General features: G+C 40.1%; 1 protein-coding gene across 1 annotated transcript in view; it reads left to right on the forward strand.

Annotated features, from left to right (window-relative positions):
• ATP8B4 (ATPase phospholipid transporting 8B4 (putative)) overlaps positions 1-23,268 on the forward strand; it is a 366,292-nt gene that overhangs the window by 53,039 nt on the left and 289,985 nt on the right. The window lies entirely within an intron of this gene.

Consider the following 23,268-nt stretch of genomic DNA (forward strand, 5'->3'; position numbering starts at 1 on the left):
CAAAAATCTCTTCCACTTCCCTCCCACCCATTTAATCATGGGTTTGTATCTTTACCCAGTCACTTTCTCTTAACTCAGGATACGTGACTAAGCGTGGAACGGAAAATTCTGTTCCACCGTGATTCTGGTTGTGTGACCTTAGACAGTCACTGGCCCTCTTTATGCCCACATAATAATGATATATCTGTTTCTCTGAGACCAGACTGGCAAAGCAGTAAAATTTCATGTTCCTGTGTGTGTGTGAATAGGTGATTCATTGTCCCTTTTTTATGGAATTACAAATGGTTTTCAAAATTCAGTATTCACAATGTATCTGCTCTATGCCTAGCAATATGTGTGTTTGTTCAGACTTACTTAATCTCCAAAGAAGATTTGAGGCAGTATGTAAAAAAGAATATGAAGTTCAAAGAAATAAAAATACTTGGGGAAGCTGGGATGGGCAAAGTATTTTAGGTGGGCATCCAAAGGGCATGCTAGAAGGACTAGCTGTGCGTTAAGTGTTACTTGGATTATTAAGAAAGTGAGTATAAATATTGCTTTCCACCCTCGCGGAGCATATAATCTGCTCAGGAAGAAAAGACCAGCACATGAGAGCAAGGTTGATGGCTGGTAACGACGATGAAGGTGGTGTTGAATTCTGCTTGTCCGATGTGGCCTGCAAGCAAGAGGGAAAGAAGAGCTCAGTGTAAGTGAAGGTGTTTGAGGAAGTTTTACAAGAGGAAGTGGGAAAGGTTTCGAGCCCCATTTGTTCATTTGTACAATGAACAGCAAGGAAGCATTGGCACAAGCAAAGGCCTATCATCAGACCTAACTGGGGTTGGGGGATGTGTCATGGGAAATTATGCTTCAGGTAGGTGAGATCACATTGTTAGAAAATGAGTTTGAATATGAGGTTCAGGCTCTCAGGAGCTGGGCAGTCACAGGGTGAAGGGGATTTGTTTAGCCTTCAGGCTAAATAGACCAGATGTCTAAATGGAAATGTCCAAGTTACTATGGAATGAAATTTGGGTGCAGTTAGAGCTGCATATTTAGAAATATCATTTGGAAGGAGATTATTAAAGCTAGGAGAATGGAACTTGTCAAGGAGTAGGGAGGGATACTCCCAGTTAGAGTGGAAGAGAGGAATTAAGAAAAACCAATTTATGGCAGTGAGATGAAGGCCTCTGAGAAGGGAGCACCTCAGGAAATCGGCAGTGGTTAATGAGTCAAATGGAGTTTCTGCAAATAGTTAAGGTGTTTGGCTGCTAACCAAAAGACTGAAGGTTTGCGTCTGCCCAGAGGTGCCTCAGAAGAAAGACTTGACAATCTACTTCCAAAAATCAGCCTTGAAAACCCTATGGAGCACAGTTCTACTCTGACACGCATGAGGTTGCCATGAGTTGGGATTGACTCTATGGCAACTGGTTTTTTTTTTTTTTGAGTTGGTCAAATGCTAGAGGTCTGCGAGGTTAAGAACTAAGGAAAAACATCTTTAGAGCAGAAGGAAGTAATTAGAGGCCCTCAAGAGAGCAGTTGTAATTAAAAGTCAGGGTTGGTAAGCCAGAGAGCAGGAAAGAGAAATTATGCAAAAAATGGAGAGAGCTGGGCATAACATAAATGGTTAAGCACTTGACTGCTAGCCTCTAGGTTGGTGGTTCAAGTCCACCCAGTGGCACCTTGGAAGTCAGGCCTGGCGATCTACTTCTGAAAGGTCACTGCCTTGAAAAACCCCATGGAGCAGTTCTGCTTTGCACACATGGGGTCACCATGAGTCGGAATGGACTCAATGGACTAATAAGACCACCAACAATGGGTAAAAAACCAAAAACCAAACCCGTTGCCGTCAAGTTGATTCCGACTCAAAGCGACCCTATAGGTATAGCCCGCTAAATTAAGAATTTGCCATAAAAAGAAGGAAAACAGGGTAAAGGCTGTCAGGTCACTGAAATTCAGAGAATCAAAAGTTCACGGAAAGGTAAAATCCTTAAATATTTTCTTTGGGAGACTTTTGGGATATCAGCATGTTGGGACATGCCTCAGGCCTGCTTTAAACCCCAGTGTGATGGGAAATTTGGGTTTTTCTTTCTTTCTTCTTGAGCAGCATGGTTGGTCTGCTGACATGCTGCTGATCCTCGCAGCTAGGCCTGATAACCAGAGCAGCGTACAAACCAACACACCAGTACGGATGATGACAACAGTATGACAAGTGGGAATTAGTCACGGAAAGTGCCAGTAACTTGCATTTGTTATGGGTTTCTGGCTGTTGGCTGTTACGTTTTTGTGTTGGGACATCACTATAGTAACAGAGACTTTTTAGCAAACACTGAAAATGCCTTCTGTTTTGTGTGCTGTTGATATCTGTGTATATTTTTCTAAGTTCTATATGACAGAGGTCTTTAATTTTTCCTTTATAAATAATTTACTTTTAGGAGAAAAGATGTTTTTTGGATATCTTTCAAATTCATTTTCTTTCTGGATTGAGGAGTTTAAGAGTATAAATATTTTATCTTTTTGACATCTGGTTTGTTTAAATAGTGTTATTTTTTGGCTAAGCATTTGTCTGATTCCTTGTTTTCTTAATTTGGTTGGTCTGTTTTAATCTTTTGTTCAAGCCTCTGAATTTCTATTCCTAAATGTTCTAAAAAGGTACATTTAAGCAATCAAAAACCCAGTTAAACTCTAAAACTTTGAAGTGCTTGTTTGTTATTGACCTGTTCCAGACTTGAGATAATTTCAGTGTTCACATAAACTAGTTCCATTTCATCTGCTTTGGGAAGTAAATTTTAAGTAAAGCTACACAGACTTGGCTTAAATATGTGTATATATATATACCCACCCACTGCTGTCGAGTCGATTCCTACTGATAGCAACCCTATAGGTCAGAGTAGAACTGCCCCATAGAGTTTCCAAGGAGTGCCTGGTGGATTTGAACTACCGACCCTTTGGTTAGCAGCCACTTTTTACTTTTACTTTCTTTATTGGAATGATACGAAATTGGAAATTATTCAAGCAGCATATAATTGGAATTAAGAGAGTTAAAGTAAGCTAATTTTGGTTTTAGAATTTTGGAGCTCTAGTATTTTTTAATATAGCCTTGCTATGTTAAAATACATTTAAGCTAAGAACGAAAAATAAAAAGATGAAGTAAGAAAAAAGGTAACTTCCCTTGTGGACAGTGAGGTACAAATGCAGTTTCCTTTGTTGGGAAATGGCTTACGAAAGTAATGCATAAATCAACCACGTGGATGAATTGGCCAAGTTTAGTAATAGTTGAGAATGTAACAGAAAAACCACGAATCCCAACGGTCTCAAAGTGGTTTCTATCTTGTTTTGTAATTTTCTTTACTCAAACAAATAGTATGGTTCTGTGAAGCCTATAACTAAAATGTTGTAACTATCAAATTGTACTTTCTTTAGTTGGAAAATTAATAAACGATTCATGTTAAAAAAGTAGTCTCAAATTTATATCCACTATTTTTTTTAATGACTGTTTAGATTTTCTGTTGCATTTTATATATGACTTTCTACTCAGTTTCTTACAAAAGTAAGCTATTTAGGCATATTAGGCAGGCACATTTAGCCCTCATTATTCTGGGCTTCACATGTGCTCCTTGGTTGTCCAGCTTACTCTGAATCCAGGCCACATCATTACAGCTGTGGCTATCCATGTGCTACCTAGATATGCTGTAGTTGGTGACATCATTCCACACCAATAGCCCAAAGGTTCAGGGAGGAAGAAGGGCTGTTTTATATAAATGGAAAACCCTGATTAACTTCCCTGGTACTGTAAGGAAGTCAGCTTAAGTTCATTTGAAGAATCTCAGTGTGGAATATCCTTTAAAGCTTTTCCATCCAACTTTCTCTACAGAATTCTCACCAACTACACCTATCTAGCCTGTGTATATGTCCTTCTGAAGAATGGAAACTCACCACCTCCCAAAATAGCCTTTTCTGCCTTTTGATAGTTTTGATCATTAGATAGTTTTCCATTAATTGAGCCAAATTGATCTTCTTTTCCTTCATTATCCACTGATCTCTGTTTTTCTCCTTGAAGCCAGTTCAGGGGAAATGTGTCTCTTGTTCCATGTGAAAACCCTTCTGATATTTGTGTTTAAAATATCAAATATGAGTTTACCAAGTAGACCAGTCTCCAGGACAGTCACCTCTGATTCCCTCTGTTTTTCAAGAGCTGCAGCTTTTCCATAACCTTTTAAAGTGGGTTGCTCCAAAGTCAAACACAATATTCTAGAAGTTATTTGACCAGCTTGGGGTAGAGAAAGAATTATTAATGCTGGACAGGATTGTACTAGCTTTTTGGTAACTGTTGACTCCTATTAATTCCATATTAATCTCATTTTCATTGTTGATGACAAGAACTGTGTCACGTTTATCTTTTCATCTTGTCTGACATAGGATTTGGCACATAAAAAAGTAGATACTTATTCTATAGTTAAATGATTCCTTTCGTTATTGTATAATATTCTGACTTACTGAGCATATCTTTGCATCTTCATGCATATCAAAACCAACAAACCAATTGAATCAGATGCTTTGGGGGTGGAGCCAGGCATTGGTAGTTTTTTAGTGGCTCCTCAGGTGATTGTAATGAGCAGCCAGGGTTAAGAACCACTGCTCTAAGTTACTAATAAAAATATTGAGCACAACATTTTGAGAACATAGCCATGTGCCTTATCACAAGAGACCTCCTCACAGGTTGCCATTGGGCCATTAATCAGTAGGTCTTACTTGCTTAACTCGTTTCCAATTTCTATAATTAACTGTCCTGGTCTTCAACCCGATTTTTGTTTGTGTTGTATCATTGCCCTCTACATTAATAAGCTGAAAGGCTTTCAAAAATACATCTATTATAGTGATGGTTTGGATGACTTCTACATGGAGGCAGAAAGGTAGAATGAATAATTGAACTTTGGAGATTCCTTTCCAAGTCATGTTTCTACGATTCTTCCAAACCACTTAGTCCCATGTTGCGATATTTTAAACACTCTTGTAGACCAAATGCCACAAAAATGCCATTGTTTCAAGCAAGACATTTTTGAAGTTAGAAACACAAATGGGCTGAGCTTCTTTATAATGTTTTCCAGAGAAAGCACTGTTCAGACTTTCCTAGGTGAGAAAACAAACTAAAAGAATTTTTGTTGTTTCCTTCTCTCTTGATCTCTGATATGAGGAAGTTAATAAAGTACATGAAAACGCTATGCTAAATAAAAAGAAAAAAAATTATGTTAGTGTCTATTTGTCTTTCGTTGACAAAATTACTTCTGTAGGTTAAGTGCTGGAAATCACTGGACTGTGTCATGAGTTATTATCAATGGGATCAGCTTATGCTTTGTTCTAATAAATGTAATTGCTCCCCCCATATGAGTATTATTTTGTATTTTTTCCAATTGGATTTATCAGTCATGTATTAAGTAATTACGAAGTATCTATTACTTTGTTAAATTCTCTAAAACAACAACAACACCCAAACCAGTTGCCATGGAGTGGATTCCAACTCTTTGTGACACCATATGAGTAGAACTGTGATAAGTCCCTCCTCAACTGTGTGCTGATGGTAAGTGAAGTGCTTGCATTTCTCTTCCCATCTTTACCTCATTGCCTGGTGCCTTCCTTTTGCCAAGATCTTTCCCATACAAATTAATGTATGATCCTTACTTTGGGTATTTGAGATATAAGGACAGTAGTCAGATAGCGCTTGACACAGAGGGATGACCTGAAGGGATGCGTCTCTATCGTGCCCAGCACATTGCCAGACATCTAACAGGTGCATACATTTTAGGGGGGAGGGTACAGGGATTCTCTGAATTATTACTGAAGCTGACTCCTTGTTTGTTTATGCATGCATAAATGAATAAACGGACAAATTTGTTGTTGTTGTTGGGTGCTGTGGGGTTGCCTACAACTCATACCAACCCCATGTGACAGGGTAAAACTGAGCTTTTTTCTAGGGGGTTCAAATCTCCAATCGCTTTCAGTTAGCAGGTGAGCACCTAGACCACTGTGCCAGCAGGGCTCCTTGCATTTATTTAACAGTCACTTTTTGAACAACAGCAGCATGCCTGGCACTGGGGGTGAGGTACACAGAAGTAAACAAAGCGATGTGGCATCTGCCTTCAGGGAGCTTGCAGTCTAGTGGGGGACTCTTCTTCAAGTCTGGAATCAGAACATTTCTTAGAAACTAAGGGGGGTGCTGTGGGCCCCGACTTTCTAGCCTTTCTGGGTGTCTGTTTCCTTACCAAGTGTATAAGCACAGTGTTTCGCTGGAAAGATTTCACTGGAAAGGACTATGGTGGGAACAGAATATCTGAAAATTATTTTATATCCTTTGTTGTTATAAATATAAACAATAATAATCTGGGGAAAGCTGGATTTTTTTAAAAAGGCCTCAGACAATATGCCGTAGTCACATCTCTAGGATTTGCCTCCTGCACTGTCTTCAAATCCCTTGTTCTATTTATAGGGCTGCTGATGACCCTCAGTGGGAGGCACACAGAGCGGAGTTTTCTGTTCCCATGAAATGCCCCCGATTTTGTTTTCCAAATCCACTGGCCTCTCCTGCTTCTGCCTCCATAGCGTAGGGGTCTGGATGAAATTTGTTTTCTAACCCTTAACCTCAGATGAAGGGAATCAGAGGAGAAATGTGGAAGAGAAATACACTGAGGAAAGGGACTATGAAAGAAGAGTGATGAGATGGCAGAGAAGATGCGAGTACCCCCGTCAGGAGCCCCTCATTCATTCATTTACTCAGGAAATAGGGGAAATGGTCTGGTCTTCTGTGTTGCAAAGTTTTGTATAGTCACCGGCCTCCTCAGTGACCCTTGGGTGGATCATTAACTATTAAATAAATAAATCTCTGCCATTATTCACCCTGGAATTGGGTACTTAGAATTGTTCCTGTGAGAATTAGCTTGGTTGTAAATCAGTTAAGCAACCTAGAGCATGTATCCTAGTAAGTTTTGATTGGAGATTCACATTTGAAACCACTTGTGTTTTCTCTAGTCACCCCATGGCAGCCAGGGGCAGATTATCCAATATGCAAGGTAAGCACATGTTACTTGTGTTTACTTACTAATCTGTAGTGAATAATTTCACAAGGGTTTCACCACACCTTTGATTGGCAGCTCTTGCTCTGCTCACCGCTCAAATGGAGCTCTTGTTGAACCTCAGCCTCAGCTCCCATAGAAGATAACTACCTATCATTATTTATGTCACTGGAAAGCTCCACTGTCAGCTCCCCAAAGCAAATTTAGGGTAGTCTTTAACTCGGACCATCCCAAGCATAATCTCCTAAAAAATAAAAATAATCTCCTACTTTGGTGAAAATTCATCAAAACCTTTGTGCATGACATGATTGTAAAAAATAAAAGGCAGTCTTCAATTTATTTATAAGCTATTATCATTATTGTTGTGTTTAAATGATAGAAGATGATTTTAAAACCTACATCAGTCCTACCCCCCACTCATGCAGAGAATTTTCCTGCCCTAAATTCTTAACCAGTCCTCTATTCTCTCTTTCTTAACACCTCTATTCCCAAATAAAAAACATTTCACAAACAAAAAACGCAAAGCTTGGTAATGTGGGTTTGTCTAAATTTAGATTTATCACCCAGCTCTGGATGTGAGGGGGCTGGAAGCCATGGAAGTCTGAGAATGTTGTAGAAGGGATACCTCCATGATTTGTCAGGGATCTTGGTTGGCCCAGCAACCTGCAGAGGGTGGGGCATCAAAACTCCATGTGCTTTCCATGTGATCCCCAGGGATTCAGGAGAAAATTGCACAGCTCCCCCAGAGCTGGTGTTATTTATGCAGAGCCCTAGTGTAAAAGGGAGAGCCCTAAGAAGGATTAGACTTTTTGCAGTGTGTTATTATTACCCCATGGCCCTTGGGAAATTCTTTATGGGTGCCTTTCCTCGTTAACTGGACTTTTCCATTGTGCCTTTGTTATTGTCATGAATGCTGAGATCCTGCCTGAAATTTGGCCTAGTTCCCAGACTGCACAGCAGAGTGAACACGGTTTAATTTTTAGTCCTAATAAACAAAGCAGCTCAGTTAGCACTAAGCTGTCCAAAGACTCTCTTGTAATATAGGAAATGGCACTGAGCAAGCCAGCACCCATATCAACTCAAAGAGAGGCCCACTTTGATTATTTAAGATCTCCAGTGCTCCACACTGACATGGGCCAATGGACAAAGCTGAGGACTTATTTCCCAATAGATGTCAGATAGAGAAGAAGGGGCATAGAAGAGCTTTGGTAAAATAGAAATAGGAGGCAAAACAAATCATTAGGAACATCCCGTGAAATCCCACTAGAATATAACCTTGGATTTATTCTCTTTTCTCCTTTGCATGCCTTTTATTTTCCTTCTTATCTCTCTGGAGAAGGCATATACTAGGTTTCTCTCCTTCTCTCCCTTATTTTAGCAGTATCTTCCTTTTCCAGGAATCACATAAGGAAAGTTAACATTTTGTTTGGAGCTACTTAAAAGTCTTTATATGTTGTATGCCTCTAAATACCTTGGATGAAAAATTATTAGCGTGAATAAATTAATCTCAGAGGGAAATTTAATTTGTTCCCCTGGTAATTATCCAAAATTAGTTGTTTGTAGATACCATTTACTTGCTCTAGATCAGTCTTTCAGAGGCGTGAACAATAAACCAAGGCATGAACAATAAACCAAGGCCTGAAGGGTGGGAAAGAGAACAAAATCCATGGCACTGTCAGACAGATTTGCTCGGGGTGGGGAGGGGGTGCCTGAAATCTTTCCTAACCACTATCTGCATTTCAAGTGTAGATGGGAAACGAAGCTCCCTAGACAAGCCTGGTGATGCTTTCCCTAGACTGAAATAAAGGAAAGTGACTTCTCTAGCTGATTTAATTAATGCAAGCCCTTCATTGTACTTTAGTTCAGAGAAGCTCTTTTCTTCACCAGGATGAAGAAGGATCTCAGAGTCAGTGAGTTCATTAAGCAAGACGGAGTCTAAAGACTTACTGTTTTTTATTCATTTCTCAGGAAGCACACGGAGTTTGGAAGAACTCATAACTCCATTAAGCATTGCTTTTAAGTTCAAACCTTACAAGTACTCTAAACCTCAGTTTTCTCATCTGTAAAATGCTGCTGAAATGGTACCAGCTCATTGAGCTTTTTGAAGATTATCTGAGCTGATGTATGCATAGTGCTCAGCACAGTGTTTGGCATATTTAAGGAGCCAATAAATGTTAGCTGATGTTATTGTATGTATTTTAACTTGACACAGATACACCATTATACAGAAAGTCATAAATTCTATCCAAGTCTTGGTGACACGTGGGTCACACTCATTCATTTCTTTTGACCATAACCATGTTTAGTCCAGCAGTCTTCAAACTTTTTTGAACATGCTCCCTACTTTATAAAATAAAACCTTCCCAATATAAGTATATTTACTTATGAGTGATATATATATATATACAATGGGTGCATTAAATATTAGTAAATCTTAACTTTAAAATTTTTGGTTAAAATCATATAGTTTTTGTTTTTTTTTTTTCCTGAAAGCTTAAATGATTGTTTTGGGCACCCCATGGGGGATATGCACCCCACCAGTCTGGTCAGATCGGTAACCTGAAAAGTCAAACAAATAGGCTTCCTAAGGGAGTCTTGGCAGGCAAAGCAGTCTTGCTCTATTGTTCACTGTTTTCTTCATAGTATTCATCACTTTCTTTCACTGTGCTATCAGTTTACAAGTTTATTGCCTGCCTATCCTGTCTTTTGCCCTATAAAATGCAAATTCTATGGGAGTAAGGACTTTGCTTATTCATATCTATAATCCTGGTTCATAGGCAGAGTGTCTGACACATAGAAGGAACTTAACAAATATAAGTTAAATGAATGAACACATGGATGAATGAATTAATGTTGGGGGAAATGTGCCCTCTGTTCTTTCCCTTCTTGCAAATGGTTTTTGTTCATGGCTGGGAGCCCAAGCTCAGGAGAATTTTATGATGATGATAGCAGTGGTGTTGATGATGGTGGTAATGAAGAGGATATTAGCCAATATTTATTGAGGGCTCTGTGAGCTGACCCCGCCCCAAGAGTGTTTAAGAAGAGCGCTATCATCTTTCCATTCTTCCTAACCCTGAGCAGCTAGGATCCACAGTGGGCAACTTTTGACTATACTGAGGAATTGCAGTTCTGCCTGTTATCAGTGAGGTGCCAGGCGCCCAATCTCCAGGCCCGTTTGCCCCACACATGCATTCTTTGCATAAACATGAGTGTTTCGCATATTTCCTGAGTGGCACAAATGCCTTTTGGCCACTTCCTTTTTTATGCAAGTGGTCTACAGATACAGTCTCTTTTTGGTTTTGTTTTATGACTTAGAGGTAATCTATCCCTTATCCCTTAGAAGCCAGGTTTATTTCTTTCTTTGTCCAGGTTGTACCATAGCAAGACTATATCTGCCTCCTCTTTTTTTTTTTTTTATTGTGCTTTAAGTGAAAGTTTACAATTCAAGTCAGTTTCTCATACAAAAACTTATGCACATTGTTATGTGACGCTAGTTGCTCTCCCTACAATGTGACAGCACACTCCTTCTCTCCACCCTGTATTTCCCGTGTCCATTCAGCCAGCTCCTGTCCCCCTCTGCCCTCTCATCTCATCTTCACACAGGAGCTGTCCACATAGTCTCATGTGTCTACTTGAGCTAAGAAGCACGCTCCTCACCAGTATCATTTTATGTCTTATAGTCCAGTCTAATCTTTGAAGAGTTGGCTTCGAGAATGGTTTTAATTCTGAGCTAACAGAGAGTCTGGGGCCATGACCTCTGGGGTCCCTCCAGTCTCAGTCAGACCATTAAGTCTGGTCTTTTTACTAGAGTTTGAGGTCTGCAACCCACTTTTTTCCTGCTGCCTCAGATATTCTCTGTTGTGTTTTCTGTCAGGATAGTCATTGGTGGCAGCCAGGCACCATCTAGTTCTTCTGGTCCCAGGTTGATGGAGTCTCTGATTCATGTGGCCCATTCTTTTTCCTGGGCTCATATTTTCCTTGTGTCCCTGGTGTTCCTCATTCTCCTTTGCTCCAGGTGTGTTGAAACCAATTGATGCATGTTAGGTGGCCACTTGCTAGCTTTTAAGACCCTAGATGCCACTCAGATGCAGAAGGTTTTTATAATAGACTTTGTTATGCCAGTTAGCCTAGATGGTCCCCAGATCCCCGCCCCTGCTACTTTGTCCCTAAGTGTTTGGTTGTATTCAGGAAACTTCTAAGCTTTTGGATTAGTCCACTTGTGCTGACTTCCCCTGTATTGTGAGTAATCCTCCCTTTCATCTTAAATAATTCTTGTCTACTATCTTTTTTTTTACTATCTAGTTAATGAATACCCTTCTCCCTCCCTCCCTCCCCCCTCCCCCTCATAACCATCAAAGAATATTTTGTCCTGTGTTTAAACCTTTACGTGAGTTCTTACAATAGTGGTCTCATAAAATATTTGTCCTTTTGCGACTGACTAATTTCACTCATCGTAATGCCTTCCAGATTCCTCCATGTTATGAGATGTTTCACAGATTCATCATTGTTCTTTATCATTGCATAGTATTCCACTTTCTGAATATACCATAATTTGTTTATCCATTCATCCATTGATGGCACCTTGGTTGCTTCCATGTTTTTGCTATTGTGAACAGTGCTGCAGTGAACATGGGTGTGCCTATGCCTATTTCTGTTTGTGTGAGGGCTCTTATTTCTCTAGGATATGCTTCAAGGAGTGGGACTGCTGGATCATATGTTAGTTCTACTTCTAGCTTTTAAGGAAGTGCCAAATTGATTTCCAAAGTGTTTGTACCATTTTACATTCCCACCAGCAGTGTATAAATGGTCCAGTCTCTCCACAACCTCTCCAACATTTATTATTTTGTGTTTTTTGGATTAATGCCAGCCTTATTGGGGTGAGATGGAATCTCATTGTAGTTTTGATTTGCACAGTTCTCTAATGGCTAATGATCATGAGCATTTCCTCATGTGTCTTTTAGCCACATAAATGTCTTCTTTGATGAAGTGCCTGTTCATACCCTATGCCCATTTTTTAATTGGGTTATTTGTCTTTTTGTTGTTGAAGACTTGCAGAATCTTGTAGATTTTAGAGCTTAGACACGGATCTGATTTGTCATACTCAAATTTTTTTTTTTTTTTTCCAGTCTGTAGGTTGTCTTTTTGCTCTTTTGGTGAAATCTTTGGATGAATGTTAAGTGTTTGATCTTTAAGAGCTCCCAGTTATCTAGTTTCTCTTCTGGTGTTTGTGCATTGTTAGTAATGTTTTGTATACTGTTTATGCCCTGTATTATGGCTCCTAGAGTTGACTGTGTTTTTTCCTTCCATGATATTTATTGTTTTAGATTTTATATCTAGGTCTTTGATCCTATATCTACCTCTTCTTCTGACAAGAAAGCTAGCTTTTTACCCTTGAGTGACTGACAGTTACTTTTTATAGCTGTACTGATAAAAAAAAAAAAAAAGTTTCACCGGGGAGGCCAAGATGGTGGAGTAGTCAGACACTCTGATGAACCCTCTTACAACAAAGACCCCAAAAAACAAGTGAAACGATTACATTTATGACAAGATAAAAGCCCTGAACATCAAAGGCAAAGTTAGAAAAAGGACTGAGTAGCAGGGGGAGGGAGAGACAGTACAGAAGTAAGAGGAGTTGCCAGACCTGAATTGCTGGAAAACCTCAGGCTGCAGCAGGCTGGAGGTAGCATTCAGCTCAGTTTCCTCAGGGAGAAACAGCCAGCTGCACAGCCTACTCACATCTCCAGAACCAGAGAAGAATGGCGCTCTTGGCAAAAGCTAAGTACTTGCGTATATCTTACTATGCCCCCAGCCCCGAAGCTGGCTTCAGTGGCCGTTGAGTTCCCTGGGCCTGAGATAGGTCCTGTTGTGTTCCCTCAGCCATTCTCCCGGCCTTGGAGAAGGAATAAATTCACAACTGGGGAAAAGATAATCTGCCAGGTCTACCAACCTGGGGAGCTCAGGACAGAAGCGGCTCCTGTCAAGGCATAAATGGCCCAAGGACTTTGAACGCCTTCCCCCTCTGCATGGGCCTCTGTGGGCCTGTTTTAGGAGAATAGGCCCTTGTTGGCAGACTGCAACTGTTTCAGCTTTGCAGTGGAGAGGTGGATTTTTTATGTTTGACACCACTTTCCTATTAAACAGGGTCCTCACCTACACACATCAGGGGCCTGAGGACTGGTGGCTCCACTCAGGTTACCCAGCCAACCACAACAGGGGTCCAGGGATAACTGGTACCTCCCAGTCCTTACAACCAAAAGCATTGGGTGCCCATGGCCTGTCTGCAGAACCCACCCACCTGTGCACTGTAGGGAACAGGGATGCAATTTCCTCATAGGCACTTCAGGGATGGTTGTCAGCCCTGCCTTATTCAGAGCGTGACTCCCTGCTGCAACCAGACAGAGATACCTTCACCAATCACCCTTGCCCCTCTTAAGACTGTAGGACAGAGCCTGTACCACACACTTGATGATCAACTACCTGGGCACCTCAGCTGAATCCATACAAGAAAAGTGAATGGACTCCTGGGCTCATATACCTGGTAACAGCACTAGCCATCTGGCGACAGGATGTCAGAGCTTCAAAGGTGAAAGTAATCAAGCTAGCTCACTGAAGCAACCCATTTAGGCATATCAAAACAAAACAAAGCCAGAAGCTAGGATACAGTAAGCAAACATAAACTGATACAATAACTTATAGATGGCTCAGAGAAAATAGTCAATATCAAGTCACATAAAAAAGAGACTATAGTCATTCAACAAGCTCTCAAAACAAAAAATCAACAGATCTTCCGGATGAAGGTGCCTTACTGGAATTACCAGATGCAGAATTCAAAAGATTAATATACAGAACACTTCAAGACATCAGGAAAAAAAATTAGGAAGGTGATCAGGCAATACGCAGAACAAACTAAGGAACACACAGATAAAGTAGTTGAAGAAACTAAAAAGGTTATTCAAGAACATAATAAACAATTTAATAAGCTGCAAATATCCACAGAGAGACAGAAATCAGAAATTCAGAAGGTTAACAACAAAATTACAGAATTAGAGAACTCAATAGAATTTCAGAGGAGTGGACTGAGCAAGTGGAAGGCAGAATTAGCAAGCTTGAAGATAAAGCACTTAGCACCATTATATTTGAAGAAAAGTCAGATAAAAGAATTAAAAAAAAAATAAAGAAACCATAAGAATCATGTGGGACTCTATCAAGAGAAATAACCTACAAGTTGTTTGAGTACCAGAACAGAGAGGGATAACAGAAAACACAGAGAAAATTGTTGAAGATTTGTTGACAGAAAACTTCCTTGATATCGTGAAAGATGAAAAGACATCTATCCAGGATGCTCATCAAACTTCACATAAGATAGATCTTAGAAAAATGTCACCGAGACATATTATAATCAAACTTGCCAAAACCAAAGATAAAGAGAGAATTTTAAGAGCAGCTAGGGATAAACAAAAAATCACCTACAAAGGAGAGTCAATAAGAATAAGTTCAGACTACTCAGAAGAAACCATGCAAGCAAGAAGGCAGTAGGATGACTTATATAATGCCCTGAAGGAAAAATTTGCCAGCCAAGAATCATATATCCAGCAAAACTATCTCTCAAATATGAAGGCAAAATTAGGACATTTCCAGATAAACAGAAGTTTGGAGAATTCGTAAAAACCAAACCAAAACTACAAGAAATACTAAAGGGAGTTCTCTGGCTAGAAAATCAATAATACCAGGTATCAACCCAAGATTAGAACACTGGACAGAGCAATAGATGACAGCCCAGGTAGGGAAATCACACACACAAAAAAGAAGGTACAAAAATGCTCAAAACAGGGAAACAACAATGTTATTATGTAAAAGAAGACAACATTAAAAAAATAAAAAAGGGACTAAGAATCGTAGTCATAGATCTTTCCTATGGAGAGGAGGACAAGGCAATATAAAGAAATAAAAGTTAGGTTTAAACTTAGAAAAATAGGAGTAAATATAAAAATATATATATATATACAAAGGTAACCACAAAGGAGACTAACAATCCTACACATCAAAATAAAATACAAGAAAAAAATAAAGGTGCAGCAGATATGAATATGAGGAAAAGACAATATATAAAGATAAACTACTCAGCACAAAAAATTAAGTGGGAAAAAGAAACTGTCAACAACACACAAAAAAAGACATCAAAGTGACAGCACTAAATTCATACCTATCCATAATTACGCTGAATGTAAATGGACTAAATGCACCAATAAAGAGACACAGAGTGGCAGAATGGATAAAAACAAAAAACAAAAAACACCCATCTATATGCTGCCTACAAGAGACACACATTAGACTTAGAGACACAAACAAACTAAAACTCAAAGGATGGAAAAATATATATCAAGCAAACAACAATCAAAAAAGAATGTGAGTGGCAATAATCTCTGACAAAATAGACTTTAACGTTAAATCCACCACAAAAGATAAGGAAGGACACTATATAATGATTAAAGGGACAATATACCAGGAGGATATAACCATATTAAATATTTATGTACCCAATGACAGGGCTGCAAGATACATAAAGCAAACTAAAACAGCATTGAAAAGTAGGGTAGATAGCAGCACAAGTATAGCAGGAGACTTCAACACACCACTTCTGGTGAAGGATAGGACATCCAGAAAGAAGGCCAATAAAGACAGAGAAGATCTAAATGCCACAATCGACAAACTTGACCTCATAGACATATACAGAACACTCCACCCCACAGCAGCCAATATATATATTTTTTTCCAATGCACATGGAACATTCTCTAGAATAGACCACATATTAGGTCATAAAGCAAGCCTTAGCAGAAAACACCGAAATATTACAAAGCATCTCTCTGACCACAAGGCCATAAAAGTAGACATCAATAATAGAAAAAGCAGGGAAAAGAAATCAAACACTTGGAAACTGAACAATACCCCACTCAAAAATGACTGGGTTATAGAAGACATCAAAGATAGAATAAAGAAATTCATAGAATCCAATGAGAATTAAAACCCTTCTTAACAGAACCTTTGGGACACAGCGAAAGCAGGGCTCAGAGGTCGATTTATATCAATAAACGCACACTCACAAAAAGAATAAAGGGCCAAAATCAAAGAATTATCCCTACAACCTGAAAAAACAGAAAGAGAGCAACAAAAGAAACCTCAAGCACCAGAAGAAAGCAAATAATAAAAATTAGAGCAGAATTAAATGAAATAGAAAACAGAAGAATTGAGTTAGCAAGACCAAAAGCTGGTTCTTTGAAAAAATTAACAAAATTAATAAATCATTGGCCAAGCTGACAAAAGAAAAACAGGAGAAGAAGCAAATAACCCGAAAAAGAAATGGGAAATATCACAACAGAAAAAAACCCAACTGAAATTAGAAGAATCATATCAATTACTACAAAAAACTTATACTCTAACAAATTTGAAAACCTAGGAGAAATGGATGAATTCCTAGAAACACAAAAACTACCTAAATGAACACAAGCAGAGGTAGAACAAATAAACCTGTAACAAAAGAAGAGATTGAAAAGGTAATTTAAAAACTCCCAACAAAAAAAAGCCCTGGCCTGGACAGCTTCACCGCAGAGTTCTACCAAATGTTCAGAGAAGCTTTAACACCACTACTACTAAGGTATTTCAGAGCATAGAAGAGGACGAAATACTCCCAAACTCATTCTGTGAAGCCAGCATATCCCTGATACCTCACCAGGTAAAGACACCAAAAAAAAAAAAAAAAAAAATTACAGAACCATATCCCTCATGAAGTTAGCTGCAAAAATCCTCAAAAAAAAATTCTAGCCAATACAATTCAACAACATATCAAAAAATAATTTACCATGACCAAGTGGGATTCATGCCAGGTATGCAGGGGTGGTTCAACATTACAGAAACAATTAATGTAATCCATTATATAAATAAAACAAAAGACAAGAACCGCATGATCATATCAATGGATGCAGAACAGGCATTTGACAAAGTTCAACACCCATTCATCACAAAAACTCTCAGTAAAATAGGAACAGAAGGAAAATTCCTCAACATAATAAGGTTTATTTATGCAAAGCCAGCAGCCAACATCATCCTCAGTGGAGACAGCCTGAAAGCATTCCCCTTGAGAACGGGTACCATGGCGTTGTGCAGGAGGTCCTAGCCAGAGCAATTAGGCTAGATAAAGAATTAAAGGGCATCCCGATTGGTAAGGAAGAAATAAAAGTATCTCTATTTGCAGGTGACATGATCTTCTACACAGAAAACCCTAAAGAATCCTCAAGAAAACTAATAAAAGTGTTCATCAGACTGTTAGGATACAAGATAAACATACGAAAATCAATTGGACTCCTCTATACCAACAAAACGAACATTGAAGAGGAAATCACCAAATCAATACCATTTACAGAAGCTCCCAAGAAGATAAAATACTTAGGAATAAATCTTACCAGAGATGTAAAAAACCTATACAAAGAAAACAAAAGAGACCTACATGAGTGGAAAAACATACCTTGCTCATGGATGGGAAGAATTAACAATGTAAAAATGTCTATTCTACCAAAAGCCATCTATAGACGCAATGCAATTTCGATCCAAATTGCAATGACATTTTTTAATGAGACGGAGAAACAAATCATCTACTTCATATGGAAGGGAAAGAGTCCCCAGATAAGGAAAGCATTACTGAAAAAGAACAAAGTGGGAGGCCTTACTTTACCTGATTTTAGAACCTATTATACCACGACAGTAGTCAAAACAGCCTGGTACTTGTACAACAACGGATACATAGACCAGTGGAACAGAATTGAGAATCCAGACATAAATCCATCCACCTATGAGCAGCTGATATTTGACAAAGGCCCAAAGTCAGGTAAATGGGGAAAAGGCAGTCTCTTTAACAAATGGTGCTGGCATAACTGGATATCCATCTGCATAAAAAATGAAACAAGACCCATACCTCACTCCATGCACAAAAACTATCTCAAAATGGATCAAAGACCTAAATATAAAATCTAAAATGATAAAGATCATGGAAGAAAAAATAAAGACAAAGCTAGGAGCCCTAATAAATGGCATAAACAATATACAAAACATTACTAACTATGCAGAAGAGAAACTAGATAACTGGGAACTCCTGAAAATCAAATACCTATGCTCATGCAAAGACTTCACCAAAAGAGTAAAAAGATTACCTACAGACTGGGAGAAAGTTTTTAGCTATGACATTTCTGATCAGTGTCTGATCTCTAAAAGCTACACGATACTGCAAAAAGTCAACTACAAAAATACAAACAACCCAATTGAAAAATGGGCAAAGGATATGAACAGGCACTTCGCTAAAGAAGACATTCAGGTAGCTAACAGATACATGAGGAAATACAATCATTAGCCATTAGAGAAATGCAAATCGAAACTACAATGAGATTCCATCTCACCGCAACAAGGCTGGCATTAATCCAAAAAAACACAAAATAATAAATGTTGGAGAGGCTGTGGAGAGATTGGAACACTTACACACTGCCAGTGGGAATGTGAAATGTACAACCACTTTGGAATCAATTTGGTGATTCCTTAAAAAGCTAGAAATAGACCTACCATACGATCCTGCAATCCCACTCCTTGGAAAATATCCTAGAGAAATAAGAGCCTTTACAAGAAAAGATATATGCACAGTTGTGTTCATTGCAGCATTGTTTACAACAGCAAAAAGATGGAAACAGCCAAGGTGCCCATCGATGGATGAATGGATAAGTTCGGGTATAGTCACACAATGGAATACTACACATCTTTAAAGAACAGTGACGAATCCGTGAAACATTTCATAACATGGAGGAATCTGGAAGGCAGTATGCTGAGTGAAATCGGTCAGTTGCGAAAGGACAAATAGTGTATGAGACCACTATTATAAGAACTCAAGAAATAGTTTAAACAGAGAAGAAACTAGTCTTTGATGTTTATGAGAGCCAGGAGGCAATGAGGGAGAGGGGTTTTCACTAATTAGATAGTAGATAAGAACTATATTAGGTGAAGGGAGAGACAACACGCAATACAGGAGAGGTTAGCACAACTGGACTAAACCAAAAGCAAAGAAGTTTCCTGAATAAACCGATCATTTCAAAGGCCAGCGTAGCAGGGGTGGTGGTTTGGGGACCTTGGTTTTCAGGGGACATCTAAGTCAATTGGCATAATAAAATGTATTAAGAAAACATTCTGCATCACACTTTGGAGAGTGGCGTCTGGGGTCTTAAATGCTAGCAAGCGCCCATCTAAGATGCATCAATTGGTCTCAACCCAACTGGAACAAAGAAGAATGAAGAACACCAAAGACACAAGGTAATTATGAGCCCAAGTGACAGAAAGTGTCACATAAACCAGAGGCTATTTCAGTGTGAGACCAGAAGAACTAGATGGTGCCTGGCTACAACCGATGACTGCTCTAACAGGAAACACAACAGAGAACCCGTGAGGGAGCAGGAGAGCAGTGGGATGCAGAACTCAAGTTCTCATAAAATAACCAGACTTAATGGTCTGACGAGACTAGAAGGACCCCAGTGGCCATGGTCCCCAGACCTTCTTTTAGCTCAAGACAAGAACCATTCCCAAAGCCAACTCTGCAGACCGGGATTGGACTGGACCATGGGATAGAAAATGATACTGGTGAAGAGTGAGTTTCTTGGATCAAGTAGACACATGAGACTTTGTGGGTAGCTTCTGTCCGGAGAAGAGATGAGAGGGCAGAGGGGGTTAGAAGCTGGCCGAATGGGCACAAAAATAGAGAGTGGAGGGAAGGAGTGTGCTGTCTCACTAAAAAAAAAGGAGAGTATAGCAAGGTATATGTAAGTTTTTGTATGACAGATTGACTTGGTTTGTAAATTTTCACTTAAAGCGCAATAAAAATTAACAAAAAAGTTTCATCAAATGTGGAAATATCATTTGATAGTGCTTAAACTGTGGTAATCATTGCAAAATCCACAAGTGTTTGGCCTGTGGATTCACAGATGCAGGCAGTGTCCCTGGTCACCATCACTGAATGCATTTAAGTGTGGCCTGCTATGGCTCACTTTTTAAGGGAAATAGAAATAAAATAAACATTTCTATAAAAATGTAGACTGGTCTTGCACATATTACCAATACCCTTACTGGTCTCTGGTTGATTGGAAGCAAAAGAAAAACCAACTCAAATCAACTTAATAAAAGTAAATTAACCGGACATATAACTAAACTGGCAGCTCAATAGAGGCTTGGTCCAGTTTCTTTCTCTGCATTTCTCAGCCCTGCGTCTTCTGTGTAGGTTTTCTTCTTGGCAGCCTCCCCACTCATGGTCCCAAGATGCAGCCAGTGATTCTTAGGGCTACCTGCTGCGAAGTTAGAATCCAGGAGGACAGAGAAAGTCTACTCCAGAAGTTCAAACTCCCAGAATTACTATAGGTCATGTGCCTATCCCCGAACTCAAAATTGTAATTAGAAGAATGGGTCACGTATCTGGCTAATCTGGGCCTGACCTTGGGGTAATGTATGGGACTTGAACCCACCCAGACTCAAAACTGGAGAAATGAGGGAAAGTGGAAAATAGCCAAATGTCAGTTATGTCTGGTATTAAAAGAACACTGGAGGGCGGGGCCAAGATGGCGGACTAGGTAGACGCTACCTCGGATCCCTCTTGCAACAAAGACTCGGAAAAACAAGTGAATCGATCACATACACAACAATCTACGAACCCTGAACAACAAACACAGATTTAGAGACGGAGAACAAACAAATACAGGGAAGCAGCGACTGTTTTCGGAGCCTGGAGCCAGCGTCCCAGTCAGGTAACCTTGGCGCCGGGCTTAGGTCTGGGCCCAGGGGAGCTGAACACAAAATCTTGTGATGGTGCAAACAAGGGGCGCAGCTCTACCCCCCTGAACTGACCCCGGGAGGGGGCCCAGCCGGTCAGCACGGACGGCGTGGTGACGCGGCTGGTGGGAGAAGTCCCCGGGAGGCAGTGACAGTTTTGGAGCGGGGAATGCAGCGTCCCAGCCAGGGAACCTTGGTGCTGGGCTTTTGACTGGGCGCTGTCAGGGCGTAAGCACGGGGCGTAGCCCTACTCCCCTGAACTAACCCTGGGAGGGGGCCCAGCTGGTCCGCAGGGGTGGCGCGGTGATGCGGCTGGCGGGACAAGAAGTCCCCAGGAGGCAGTGACTGATTTTGGAGCCGGGAGTGCAGCGTCCCAGCAGGGGAACCTTGACGCTGGGCTTTGGACTGGCAGCAGAGGATCTGACTGCAGCTTCAGTGGGCCAGACCCTCGGGGGCAATCTCCACACAGCCAGCACACGTAGGTGACACGCCCCTCGGGAATCTCAGATAAAATAGTCATTCCAAGCAAGATAAGCAACTTTGGCCATATTCTGGGGTGCTACTCTCCTGTTTCTCTGAACCCTCCCCCACCCTTCCCAGGCGGCTTCATTAACATTGGAATTTCCTGAGCCAGAGGGAGAACGGCTCCAGCTCCGCGGCGGCATTGCTTTTCCCTTTTTTTTTGGTCTTTTCCTAACCCATTCTTCCGGCCTGAGAGAAGGAACCACAAAAAACCCAGGGACCAAAAATCCTTCCCTAACTGGACTAAAAACACAGAAATAGCTACAGCCAAGCATATATGATCCAAATCTTGGGCTTTCATCCTTACAGGGAACAAGGTGGCAGTTATAATGCAAAGGCATTTCTGATAGGGATCTGACTGCATTTTTTTTTTTTAGTGGATTTTCTGGAAAAACAAGTTTCCCAGGTCTGATATCTGTGCTTATTCAACAGAGCCCTCACTGACCTACAACAGGGAACTGAGGGCTGAAGCTCCCCCCAGACCACCTAGCCTCTTGCCTTAGGGGTCTAAGGAGGGTGACACCTACCAATCAGTAGAGGTGCTTGCATTGGGGCCTAAGGTACAGCTGCAGTTGCCCTCCCACCAAGGTGCTTTAGGAATAGAGACACACCTATCTCACTGACACTTGGGGGAAGCCTGTCAGCATCCTGCCCCCCCCGGAGTGTGAACCCGAGCTGCTACTAGAATCTGGTGCACACAACTATCACCACTACTTCTCGAGGTGGATAGATGTTAGGGTGCAGCACACACTTGATGATCCAAAATCAGATTCTACTCAAGAATAGTGAATAGACTCAGGCATATATATCTGGCAACAGCCCAAACCAGCTGGTAATAGGTCATAAGTAAGTCAAGGGCTACAACAAACAAGACAGCACAATCTAGTAGCCCATCCATGTATATTGAAAGAAAACAAAACAAGATAAGACTCAGTGAGCAATTACAGAATAAACCACTACTATTTTTTTTTATATCTTAGTGATGGCTCGGAGACAGCAGTTGATATCAAACCACATAAAGGAGCATACCATGACTGCTTCTACAACCCCCCAAACAAAAGCATCAAAACCTTTCCCAAATGAAGATACAATCCTGGAATTATCAGATACAGAATATAAAAAACTAATTTACAGAATGCTTCAAGACATCAGGGATGACCTCAGAAACGAAATAAGGCAAACTGCAGAAAAAGCCAAGGAACACACTGATAAAAAACAGTTGAAGAACTCAAAAAGATTATTCAAGAACATAGTGGAAAAATTAATAAGTTGCAAGAATCCATAGAGAGACAGCATGTAGAAATCCAAAAGATTAACAATAGAATTAAAGAATTAGACAATGCAATAGGAAGTCAGAGGAGCAGACTCGAGCAATTAGAATGCAGACTGGGACATCTGGAGGACCAGGGAATTAACACCAACATAGCTGAAAAAAAATCAGATAAAAGAATTAAAAAAAATGAAAAAACCCTAAGAATCATGTGGGACTCTATCAAGAAGGATAACTTGTGTGTGATTGGAGTCCCAGAACAGGGAGAGGGGACAGAAAACACAGAGAATATAGTTGAAGATCTGCTGACGGAAAACTTCCCTGACATAATGAAAGATGAAAGGATATCTATCCAAGATGCTCATCGAACCCCATTTAAGATTGATCCAAAAAGAAAAACACCAAGACATATTATCAACAAACTTGCAAAAACCAAAGATAAAGAGAAAATTTTAAAAGCAGCCAGGGAGAAAAGAAAGGTTTCCTTCAAGGGAGAATCAATAAAAATAAGTTCAGACTACTCAGCAGAAAGCATGCAGGCAAGAAGGCAATGGGATGACATATACAGAGCACTGAAGGAGAAAAACTGC

The sequence above is a fragment of the Loxodonta africana genome, chromosome 10 (assembly GCF_030014295.1).
Source record: "Loxodonta africana isolate mLoxAfr1 chromosome 10, mLoxAfr1.hap2, whole genome shotgun sequence".
NCBI lineage: Eukaryota > Metazoa > Chordata > Mammalia > Proboscidea > Elephantidae > Loxodonta > Loxodonta africana.